The sequence below is a fragment of the Aquarana catesbeiana genome, linkage group LG05, assembly GCF_042186555.1.
Source record: "Aquarana catesbeiana isolate 2022-GZ linkage group LG05, ASM4218655v1, whole genome shotgun sequence".
In the NCBI taxonomy this organism is placed as follows: Eukaryota; Metazoa; Chordata; class Amphibia; order Anura; family Ranidae; genus Aquarana; species Aquarana catesbeiana.
This window is the reverse complement of record NC_133328.1, coordinates 531,270,022-531,283,141: the sequence shown is the minus strand read 5'-3', so window position 1 is coordinate 531,283,141 and position 13,120 is coordinate 531,270,022. Positions and strand designations below refer to the sequence as shown.

General features: G+C 47.0%; 1 protein-coding gene across 3 annotated transcripts in view; it reads right to left on the bottom strand.

The window, feature by feature from the left end:
• MCMDC2 (minichromosome maintenance domain containing 2) overlaps nt 1-13,120 on the bottom strand; it is a 96,679-nt gene that overhangs the window by 40,981 nt on the left and 42,578 nt on the right. For 2 of the 3 annotated variants that reach the window (XR_012244532.1, XR_012244533.1), the window contains exon 1: nt 11-170. The exons of the other annotated variant lie outside the window; for it this stretch is intronic. The gene's annotated coding sequence lies outside the window, so the exon portion shown is untranslated. Of the gene's footprint in view, nt 1-10; nt 171-13,120 lie in introns of those variants that run through there. 3 annotated transcript variants of the gene reach the window in all.

Here is a 13,120-nt window from a genome sequence, read left to right as displayed (position 1 = left end):
GGGTTCTCACCGCTCTCACGGTTCCCCTCGGCCGGTCCGCTCTCCCCCATGTCACCCCAGCCGGAGCTCCCCGTACAAGGGAGCGTGGAGACATGACGTCATACCTAGCGGCAAACGAGCCGCTATTGAGCCGGTGGGAGGAACCCATTCATCTCCCCGCCCTGCTGGAGGCACATGATCTCCATAGCCACGCCTGCCCCGTCGAATCTCCTGCTCGGTCATTGGGGGGGGCTGGTTTGGCGCCGTATCCTAGCAACAGTGTGCAGTCAGGTTGCTATGGTGATGTTTGACCTCTCATGAAAGGATCCTGAGGGGACTCTGATGACCCCTCACTCTTCCCTACATGTTGTGTATCTTATACATAAACCCTATAAATATTTGCATTATATTATCTACATGGAAATATGATATCCATCCATAAAGTAAATCCAGAGGGCCGGCGTTGGCGTTGCCCATGGTGGAGGTCCAGAGACTCTGACACAGTTGCGGCCCATCCATTAGGGCGCCGCCCCCCCCATCCATGCGTCCGGCCCCCTGAGCTACATACAGGGCGCCGAACCATGGATTCTAATGGGGGGGGGGGGTTCAAAAGGAGGTGACTAGAGCCAGAGGCTCTAATAGGCTTCAAAAAAGGGTGGGCTCAGGGTGAAGAGCACTGCGCCCCGATCCCACCCAGTTGAGTGACAATAGCCAATGAATATTCGCTATTTTCACACTAAATCTCATCCCCAACAATCAGGAAGCGGGTTGTGGGACCCTTATCCTGATTGGCCAAAATGTCAGGCGATCCTTTTGGACGCCTAGCACCAAGGAGGAGGAGAGAGGAGACGCACGGCCGCCGTGTGGGAGGAGAGGACACCGGAGCCGCTGTGCAGCCCTCCCCCCGCCACCTAGATGGGGTCCGCCGCGCTTGAGGACACACCGAAGCCGCTGCCCGCATCCCGCCACCCAGATGGGGTAAGTGATGGCAGACAATGTGGAGGGGGTGGTGCCGCCCACCCAATAAAAAAAAAAAACAGCAGCCTCCACTGCTCTGACATATAATCCCTGACATAAAGGCCGCACCCGCGTGGTGCACACTAGCCCAGAAAACACACCTACGCCATGTTTGCCAACGCAGTACATGGATAATACGTTGGCGATGGGTTGCTTTAGTGCATTGTGGTTCCATTTAGTACAATACATCATGGCACACACATTACCACATAGTGTATAGGTGAAGCTGGCCATACGGTGGATACAGACTATACATTACCTCAGCACACGTGTGTTTTCACGCACTGAGGGAGCCTATTCATGGTTAGCCCCATAAGGACCTAGTCACACGTTTTCACAATAGTACATTACGGGAACATACACGTTATCATACATTTGATTCTTTGTGGTGCCGTTTATTATCATCGGCAACCCAAAGCATCAAATAAATACGGCACATGCCCAATTTTTTTAGCCTTTTCTGGTGAAGTGGAGGGCCCCTTCTTTTGCCTGAGCCGCCATAACAAAAGGCATTCAAACCACCTCAATACCGGACGGTGTGATCCCCTTCCTGACCAGGACATTTCTCGGTTTTCAGAGGTGTCACACTTTGAATGACAATTACTCAGCAACACTGATTTTTATCTTCTTTTTTTTACACCAAAAAGCTACATAGCAGCTTTATTAACCACTTGTCAACCATACAAAAAAAAAAATGTAAAGCTCCCCCGTCCCTGGGTGCACCAAAGAAAACACATACGTAAGTCGCACCTGCAAATGTAAACGGTGTCCAAATCACACAAGTTATGTATCACCGTGATTATCAGAGCGAGAGCAATAATTCTAGCACAAGGCTTCCTCTGTAACTCTAAACTGGTAACCGTTAACATTTGTTAAAGCGTCGCCTATGAGGTTTTTGAGTACCCTAGCTTGTCACCATTCCACGAGTGTGCGCAATTTTAAACTGTGACATGTTAGGTATCTATGTACTCAGCATTACATCATCTATCATAATATACAAAAAAATTGGGCTAACTTTACTATTTTTTTTTTTTTAAATTCAGTGAAGTGTATTTTTTCTCAAAAAATTGCGTTTGAAAGACCGCTGCGCAAATACCCTGTGACATAAAACATTGCAACGGCCGCCATTTTATTCTCCACAGTCTTTGCTAAAAAAATATATATATAATGTTTGGTATGTTTGGTAAGGTAATTTTCTAGCAAAAAAAAATACTGATTTTAACTTGTAAACAACAAGTCAAAAATAGGCTTGATCCTTAAGTATGTTAGGTGTCTATTTACTTGGCGTAACATCATCTTTCACGTTATACAAAAAAAAATGGGGTAACTAATGCATTCTTTTTTGATTAAAGTGCATTTTTTCACAAAATACTTGCGTTTGCAAAACCGCTGTGCAAATACCGTGTGACATAAAAAATTGAAAGGATCGCCATTTTATTCCCTAGGGTGTCTGCTAAAAATATATATATATATACACATATACACACACAAACACACATATATATTGTTTGGGGGTTTTAAGTTATTTTCTAACAAAAATACTGATTTAACCCTGTAAACAAAAAGTGCCAGAAAAAGCCTGGTCAGCAAGTGGTTAATGAGCGACCTGGCAGTGATCCCTGTATGAGTATTGGTCTAGTCCTCCTCATCCAATCACCATTTTAATTACTAATTTAAAATATCATGAGGGCAAAAAAAAATAAAAAAATCTCTTTTTATCAATTATACATCATTTCACCAATCTATGTATTGTACCAAAAATGTAATCCAATGTGCAGACACTCACAGAGCTGTTATACAAATATAGAGATTTCAATTTTCAGACGTTTGTTATTTTCAAATGTAATCCTCAGCTCAATAAAGTTGACATTGTTTGAAAAAAAAAAAAAAAAAAAAGAAAAAAAGAAGACTGCTCTGTGATGTCATCAACAGTCCATATAAGGATGTGCGCGGCAGTTGGTGGCCAGTCACTCAGTGTCTTTTGATCAGAGAGGAAGCGATCATTGTGTGTCGTGTTTTCTATCATCTGATATTGTTTAGAATTGGAGAATGAGCATTTTTCGCGAAATAAGGAAGGAAGCAAAGATTTCTCTGACCACCACCAAAGAGAAACCTGCAGATAAATTGGATTCTTTGTTAGAGGATCACCAGCCCGCTGAAATGCCTAAGACTATGACCCCTCCAAAAACGGGGAAGTGGCGGGCATTTAAACACGGAGCAAGGAGCATTTTTAAATGCTTTTTCCCGTGTTTTGGGAAAAAAGAGAAGGAGGAAATTGCAACAGGTGAGAGTGAAATCTAATAATGGAATCTGATGTAAATCACTCTGACATTCACTGACTGAGCACCACCATTCCCATTACATTATCTGTACACAACATTAATATTACATCATTTATACATAATGTCACCAACATGTCATTTATGTGTCCCAACAGAAAACACACAAATTATAGAAACATTCATATTTCAGACAACAGTCACAAAGCTATGGGAGCCTCATTTTCAAATCTCTCTGGACCCAACTGAAAATAACTGACATTTTTCTAAAAATAGCATCTCCATGCTGCTATGTTACCTTTATAATCTGAGACTCTGCAATGTACTGGGGTCACTCCTGTATACATATCCCTGACATTGCTATATACTGTATATACATATACTGGGGTCACTGCTATATACACATACCGGGGTCACTGCTATATACAAATACCGGGATCACTCCTGTATACATATCCCTGACATTGATATATACATATACTGGGATTCCTGCTATATACATATACCGGGATCCCTGCTATATACATATACTGGGATCACTCCTCTATACATACCACTGACATTGCTATATACCGTATATATATATATACTAGGATCATTAGTATAAACCAGGATCCCTATTATATACACATACCGGGATCGCTGCTATATACTCATACCAGGAATCCTGCTATATACACATACTGGGATCCCTGCTATTTACACATATTGGAATCACTGCTATATACACATACTGGGATCCCTGACATATACACATACTGGGATCCCTGCCATATACACATATTGGACATATTGACATTGCTATATACTGTATATACATATACTAGGATCATTAGTATAAACCAGGATCCCTGCTATATACATGCTGGGATCGCTGCTATATGCTCATACCAGGAATCCTGCTATATAAGACATACCGGATCACTGCTATATACACATACTGGGATCCCTGCTATATACACATACTGGGATCACTGCTATATACTCATACCAGGAATCCTGCTATATAAGACATACCGGATCACTGCTATATACACATACTGGGATCCCTGCTATATACACATACTGGGATCACTGCTATATACTCATACCAGGAATCCTGCTATATAAGACATACCGGATCACTGCTATATACACATACCGGGAACCCTGATATATACACATACCAGGATCCCTGCAATATACACATACCAGGATCACTGCTATATACACATACCAGGAACCCTGCTTTATACACATACCTGGATCCCTGCTATATACACATATTGGAATCACTGCTATATAAACATATTGGAATCACTGCTATATACACATACCGGGATCCCTGATATATACACATACCAGGATCCCTGCGATATACACATACCAGGATCACTGCTATATACACATACCAGGAACCCTGCTTTATACACATACCTGGATCCCTGCTATATACACATATTGGAATCACTGCTATATACACATATTGGAATCACTGCTATATACACATACCAGGATCCCTGATATATACACATACCAGGATCCCTGCTATATACACATATTGGAATCACTGCTATATATACATATTGGAATCACGGTTATATACACATACCGGGTCACAGTTATATACTGTACACATACTGGGATCCCTGCTATATACACATATTGGAATCACTGCTATATACACATACCAAGATGGAAGGAAAGCATTGTAGTTTCAGCTGAGGGAGGAATTAGCTTGGGGTTAAGCTTAAAGGTCTGTTAGGACTAGTGTGAGGGTTCAGCATTTGGGTCCCGTATTTGATTGGCTTATGGGTCAAATAAATGTTAAAATACTTTAACCGTAGCTTAAAATCCAAAACCTGAGAACTGGTTCCTAAGTCCAAAAGCCACCATGTTACCCACGTATATGAAGAATTTCTAACCAGAAACATGTTTTATATAGTAAAACAAATTAGGTAGACAATTTACATTACACAGATCTAATTTGCTAACAGAAGTTTAAAATGTGAATTTTCTGTCTTTTCCTAGGAGAAAATGATGACTGCTTCACCAGCGTCAAGAAGCCATTGGATCCACCTATCAGTGGCAAGAAGTCATCTTCGCAGACCGAATGGATCAGCGACAAGAAGCCATTGGAGCCAGCTATCAGTGGCAAGGAGCCATCTTCGCAGGTCGCATTGACCAGCGTCAAGAAGGCATTGGAGCCAGCTATCAGTGGCAAGGAGCCATCTTCGCAGGTTGCATTGACCAGCGTCAAGAAGGCATTGGAGCCAGCTATCAGTGGCAAGGAGCCATCTTCGCAGGTCGCATTGACCAGCGTCAAGAAGGCATTGGAGCCAGCTATCAGTGGCAAGGAGCCATCTTCGCAGGTCGCATTGACCAGCGTCAAGAAGGCATTGGATCCAGCTATCAGTGGCAAGAAGCCATCTTCGCAGATCGAATGGACCAGGGCCAAGAAGCCATTGGCTCTCGCCACCAGTAGCCAGGAATACAAAACTGAAGAGAAACTAACCCTACCAGCCCCACCCACCAGCACAGGGGCAGGCCCTTTATCCTTGGCCAGCTTTACATTCCATTGTAAACTGGGACAGGGAGGTTTTGGAAAGGTAAGTGATTAGGCTGATTTTCCTATAGTTTGGCCATGCAGTAGTCCACCATGTGGATTTTCTTGCTGACTAAATGTACCCATTCCTGTATGTACCTTATTATGTACAGTTTATGTCCATTATTTGACCAAGAGCAATCCCCAGCCTGCACTATTATTGTACCATACTAATATTGTTCCTCTTTCTTCTTCTTCTTCAGGTGCTATTAGCATCTCATGCTGTCTATAACCATCCGCTCGCTGTCAAGTTGGTGAAAAAGAGCGATCTGTTTGGACACAAAGAAGATGAGGTCCTGGTAGAGCGTGCGGTGCTAGAGCAGACCAGGCACAATGTCTTTTTCACCCATCTGTTTGGTGCCTTTCAGACAAATGTAAGTAATCTTCCCCATTCTCACCAAATGCAAAGAATGTTATATGGGGCTTGACCACACTGCACTGTCTGCCTCTATAAATTACCCCACCAAACCCTGGATAGCTATCGTTTAACCTTTATCTTTATCCCTTATTTTCACACAGAACTATCTCGCCTTTGTGATGGAGTATCTGAGCGGAGGAGACCTAGACCATTTCATAGATAATTCAGGCCCATTTTCTGAAGATGCCATCCAAATCCTTGCAGCAGAAATCATATGTGGACTGCGATACCTCCACAGCAAGGGCATCCTACACAGGTAAGGATTGTAATAATACGATTAACTATGGAGTAAAGTGAAGGGTGACATCACCAAAATTGCTATTTCTAATTATGGGTAAAATGGTAAAATCAACCCCTGGTTTCTGATTCATAGATGACATAATGACAGCATTTTCTATACCTGTCTCTTATAAAATCTACAGAAGCCTTAGTGCTCTTGTCCTGTTTTTAATGCAAGATGCATGAGAATCCAACTGGGCAAGTCAGACTTCCCCATAACCATTGTGGGATAGAGGAAGCTGTGATCCAACCATTACTAAAATTCTGTGTGTGTGCTTTTTTTTTCTTTAATCTTTTACCCTCAGGCAGGGGTCTTCAAACTGTGGCCCGCTGGGCCAAATTTTCTTTTAAATAACAAAGTACGAATGCACTATTGATATTCACATAACTCACATTGGTATTTGTTTGCACAATCAATTGTGGGATTAGGTGTAGAATAGTTTTTTTTTTCTTTGGAATATTGGGAAGTATTCACATTTGTGTAATATAAATATAACAGCGCCAGATTTTACCATCTATAAACTATTCTTCCCAATGACACCAACAATGAGGCACCATTCCTCACTGAACCATGGGCACTATGTAATTCTTTTTACTCCCACCAACCCTGAGACATTGTCTATTCCCACCTGGACCCCCTAAAGTCTGAAGGACAGTAAGCTGGCCCTTTCTTTAGAAAGTTTGTAGACCCCTGCCCTAGGATCAAAGTCTTCTAATACTTGTGTTATTGTGTGATATATACTAACTCTTTCTTCTCCTTGCAGGGACATTAAGCCAGGAAACATATTACTGAGCAGCACAGGCCATGCAAAGATTGGCGATTTTGGACTGGCAATCACGGACATCTTCGAACCAAAGAAGTATACAGGACCGGGTGTAGGCACCACAATATATCGTGCCCCAGAGGTAAGAAACAGTCTACTGACTTCATTTTAGTGTTTATCTAGATACTCAGCACTTCATTATTGGGTATAGTAGAGTTAAAAGGGCATTCCACTTTCACTTAGTGAAAAATGACTCCTCTCATGTCCTGGGTGTCCCATGTCATTGGGTTTCCAGGCTGGGACTAAATAACTAACAAAAAGTGGGCTGGGTTGAATCCTAAAGAAATTTTCAGAGTTCCTCCGAGGCTGCATGTACATGGAGACCTTCATCCAGCCATTATATGGAACTCAACATCAGCTCAATCATTATCCAATTTGCCAGATAATGACCCAAGTTATAAGGTGGAGGCTTCTCACTGCAGTCGTTACTTATTATAACATGGTGGGACCATTGAGCCATATACCTTATCCTCTGCAAAGGGGCAATTAAAGTATACGTAAAGCCAAAACGGATTGATTGAGTTTGGAGTGGATTGAGTGGGAAAGGATTAGAACCCCTTTCAGGTTTTTATTGCTCTCACTGGGGAGATTACTCCTCTCCATTTGTCCTGCTGACACAGGAGGTGAAGGAAAGTCTTCCCATAACTAAACCTGTTCTGGTGACAGTTGTCTAAAATGGGATAGGCACGCCCTTTGGAGAGATATTCTTATACTTCCTGTTGTGTCCGTAGGACAGGAAGTAAAGGAAACTATTCCTGATAGATAAAAAAAGCTGACAGACCCTTTTCTAGTTTAGGACCCTAAATAAACTTTAAGATCCATCTTCAAAAACTGCACCTCAGTTGGCTTCAAAACCATAATGAAAAACCAAAAATAACCCAGAGAGATCAGGACACTTGGGAGGATTAATACATCACTTATGCCGACATAGAAACATCTCTGTCCCATGCCTGTCATGACAATGTTCTCATTATTCTTCTCTTTTTTTTCTACAGATCTTTGACCGTCTACCGTATGATGCCATGGTCGACTATTTCGCACTGGGGATTACACTATACGAAATGGCGACTGGTTCTCACCCATTCCATGCATATTTTAGGAATGAAAAAAGGCTGAAGCTTGCGATTACTGTGATTGATCCCGTGTATCCCCCAGAGATGGATTCTGACCTTAAAGACCTCATTGGAAGGGTAAGTATAAACAGATCTTTATACTGGGAATATAGAACACAGAAGGGCCGGCATTTTAAAAAGGGATTATATTGTCTACGTATTGTTTGTTCATGTTTAACATTCTGTTTCTCTCTTTATAGCTTGTTCGGAAAAACCAGGAGCGCAGGCGGATGGAGCTAAGAAATATCAAAGAGCATCCATTTTTCAACGATATAAACTGGACTGAGGTGGAGTTGGGACAGTCACCCCGATTAATTCATTCGCTACCTGTAAGTATATTATTAAGAAAGGAGTTTGGGCACATTTGGGGGGTGGGGGGAGTATTTAGGGCTCATTCACAACAGAACATAGGTTTCCTGCACCGCTTTAAAAAAACGCTTTGCACTTGAGAACTGCGGAGGTGTCAATACAATTCTAATGACACCCAAAATGTAGGTCACAAACACAGTGCCTTCACCGGATTGCATGGTACAGAGGGTACTCTTTGATCCGATTGCATTGTGTGTTTTTTTAAATAGAGCATGTACTACTTTTGTTGCAGTCCAGTGTGATTTCAGCCCATTCAAGTGAATGGGATTAAAAACGCACTGGCACAGGAATTGCACAAGAATGTGAGCGGGTAAATGACGTACGCTTAACGTTTATCATCAATTTCTGTCTAAACTAGTGAGATTAATGTTTCCTATTTTTTTCTTTGCAGTACCCAAAGGCCCCACTACATCAGAAACTCAATATGGCCACTATTATGTCCTCGGAAGACCTAAGTATTCCCATATTACCAGAGGACCAACAGCTCTTCAGAAATTTTACATTTGTAAGTGAAAGTTTGGAGATGAAAACATCACCTCAATCATCCGAGTCACCACCACCAGATCAAAGCTGCACCATGGATGGAGGAATCTCACCGGCATCACTGAGTCCTCAAACAAAAAGAATCTCAGTGTGTGACAGCTGGTTGCCTAAGTTATTTTTTCTATTCGTATTATTCGTATCATTCTTATACTTATTCTACAGTATTTAAATAGAGACAACAGTTTAGGCAGCACTTTACAATATAAAGGTGGACAGTACCATTACAATACAGAAGGAATAAGAGGGCCCTGCATCACCTACATCACAGGGGGGCTCTCCCCTACATCACAGGGGGGCTCTCACCTGGGAAGAGGGACGCCGTGGGAAGAGGGACAGAGGGACGCCATGGGAGGAGGGACACAGGGAAGACGTGGGAAGAGGGACGCCGTGGGAAGAGGGACGCCGTGGGAAGAGGGACGCCGTGGGAAGAGGGACGCCATGGGAAGAGGGACGTCATGGGAAGTCGACAGAGGGACGCCGTGGGAAGAGGGACTCCGTGGGAGGAGGGACGACGTGGGAGAAGGGACAACGTGGGAGAAGGGACAACGTGGGAGAAGGGACGATGTGGGAGAAGGGACGACGTGGGAAGAAAGATGCCGTGGGAATTGGGACATCGTTGGAAGAGGGACAGAGGGACGCCGTGGGAGGGGGGACAGAGGGACGATGTGGGAAGAGGGACGCCGTGGGAAGAGGGACGCCGTGGGAAGGGGACAGAGGGACGATGTTGGAAGGGAACAGAGGGACGCCATGGGAAGAGGAAAGAAGGACGCCGTGGGAGGAGGGACGCCGTGGGAGGAGGGACGACATGGGAAGAGAGACGCCATGGTAATTGGGACGCCGTAGGAAGAAGAACGTCACTGGAACAGAGACTTCGTTGGAGGAGGGACAGCGTGGGAAGGGGACAGAGGGACGCCGTGGGAAGGGGACAGAGGGACGCCGTTGGAAGAGGAAAGAGGGACGCCGTGGGAGGAGCGACAGAGGGACGCCGTGGGAAGAGGACAAAGGACGACGTAGGAGGAGGGACAGAGGGACACTGTGGGAGAAGGGACAGGGGGACACTGTGGGAGGAGGGACTGAGGGACGCTGTGGGAGGAGGGACAGAGGGACGCCGTGGGAGGAGGGACGACGTGGGAAGAGGGATGACGTGGGAAGAGGGACGCCGTGGGAAGAGGGACGCCGTGGGAAGAGTCAGGTCAGCTACTTTAGGTGGGGGGGTGGTGGACACAGCAACACAACCCCCCCCATCAGGTCAGCTACTATAGGTGGGGGGGTGGTGGACACAGAAACACCCCCCCCATCAGTTCAGCTACTATAGTGGGGGGGTAGACACAGCAACACCCCCCCCCCCAATCAAGTCAGCTACTATAGGTGGGGGGTGGTGGACACAACAACACCCCCAATCAGGTCAGCTACTATAGGTGTGGGGGTGGTGGACAGAGCAACACCACCCCCCCCCCCCAATCAGTTCAGCTACTTTAGGTGGGGGGGTGGTGGACACAGCAACACCCCCCCAAATCAGGTCAGCTACTATAGGTGGGGGGGGCGGTGAACACAGCAACACCACCCCCCCCAATCAAGTCAGCTACTATAGGTGGTTGGGGTGGTGGACACAGCAACACCACCCCCCCAATCAGCTCAGCTCGTATAGGTGGGGGGGTGGACACAGCAACACCCCCCCCCCAATCAGGTCAGCTACTATAGGTGGGGAGTGGTGGACACAGCAACACCCCCCCCCAATCAGTTCAGCTACTTTAAATGGGGGGGTGGACACAGCAACACCACCCCCCCATCTGTTCAGCTACTATAAGTTGGGGGGGTGGACACAGCAACACCTTCCCCCCCAATCAGGTCAGCTACTATAGATGGGGGGGGGGACACAGCAACAACCCCTCGCCCATCAGGTCAGCTACTATAGGTGGGGGGGGTGGACACAGCAACACCCCCCCCCCCATCAGGTCAGCTACTATAGGTGGGGGGGTGGTGGACACAGCAACACCCCCCCCAATAAGGTCAGCTACTATAGGTGGGTGGGGTGGTGGACACAGCAACACCCCCCCACCCCCAATCAGGTCAGCTACTATAGGTGGGGGGTGGTGGACACAGCAACACCCCTCAATCAGGTCAGCTACTATAGGTGGGGGGGTGGTGGACACAGCAAACCCCCCCCCCAATAAGGTCAGCTACTATAGGTGGGGGGTGGTGGACACAGCAACACCCCCCCCCCAATCAGCTCAGCTCGTATAGGTGGGGGGGGTGGTGGACACAGCAACACCCCCCCAATAAGATCAGCTACTACAGGTGGGGGGGTGGACACAGCAACACCACCACCCCCAATCAGGTCAGCTACTATAGGTGGGGGGTGGTGGACACAGCAACACACACCCCCAATCAGGTCAGCTACTATAGGTGGGGGGGTGGTGGACACAGGAACACCCCCCCAATAAGGTTAGCTACTATATGTGGGGGGTGGTGGACACAGCAACACCCCCCCCAAATCAGGTCAGCTACTATAGGTGGGGGGGGCGGTGGACACAGCAACACCCCCCCCCCAATCAAGTCAGCTACTATAGGTGGTTGGGGTGGTGGACACAGCAACACCCCCCCCCCCAATCAGCTCAGCTCGTATAGGTGGGGGGGTGGTGGACACAGCAACACCCCCCCCAATAAGGTCAGCTACTATAGGTGGGGGGGGGGGTGGACACAGCAAAACCACCCCCCAATCAGTTCAGCTACTACAGGTGGTTGGGGTGGTGGACACAGCAACACCACCCCCCCAATCAGTTTAGCTCGTATAGTTGGGGGGGGTGGTGGACACAGCAACACCCCCCCAATAAGGTCAGCTACTATAGGTGGGGGGGGTGGAGGACACAGCAACACCCCCCCCCCCCAAACAGGTCAGCTAATATAGGTGGGGGAGTGGTGGACACAGCAACACCCTCCCCCCAATCAGGTCAGCTACTATAGGTGGGGGGGGGGGTGGACACAGCAACACCCCCCCCAATCAGTTCAGCTACTATAGGTGGGGGGGTGGACATAGCAACACCACCCCCCACCAGTTCAGCTACTTTAGGTGGGGGGGTGGTGGTGGACACAGCAACACCCCACCCCCCAATCAGGTCAGCTACTATAGGTGGGGGGTGGTGGACACAGCAACACCACCCCACCTAATCAGGTCAGCTACTATAGGTGGGGGGGTGGACACAGCAACACCCCCCTCCCCCAATAAGGTCAGCTACTATAGGTGGGTGGGGTGGTGGACACAGCAACACCCCCCCAATAACGTCAGCTACTATAGGTGGGGGGGTGGACACAGCAACACCCCCCCCCCAATCAGGTCAGCTACTATAGATGGGGGTGGTGGACACAGCAATATCCCCCCCCCCAATCAAGTCAGCTACTATAGGTGGGGGGGTGGTGGACACAGCAACACCCCCCCTAACCAGGTCAGCTACTATAGGTGGGGGGGGGTGGACGCAGCAACACCACCCCCCCAATCAGGTCAGCTACTATAGGTGGGGGGGTGGTGGACACAGCAACACCCCCCCAATCAGGTCAGCTACTATAGGTGGGGGGGTGGACACAGCAACACCCCCCCCAATCAGTTCAGCTACTATAGGTGTGGGGGGGGGGGGTGGACACAGCAACACAACCCCCCATCAGTTCAGCTACTTTAGGTGGGGGTTGGTGGACACAGCAACACCCCCCCCCCCCAATCA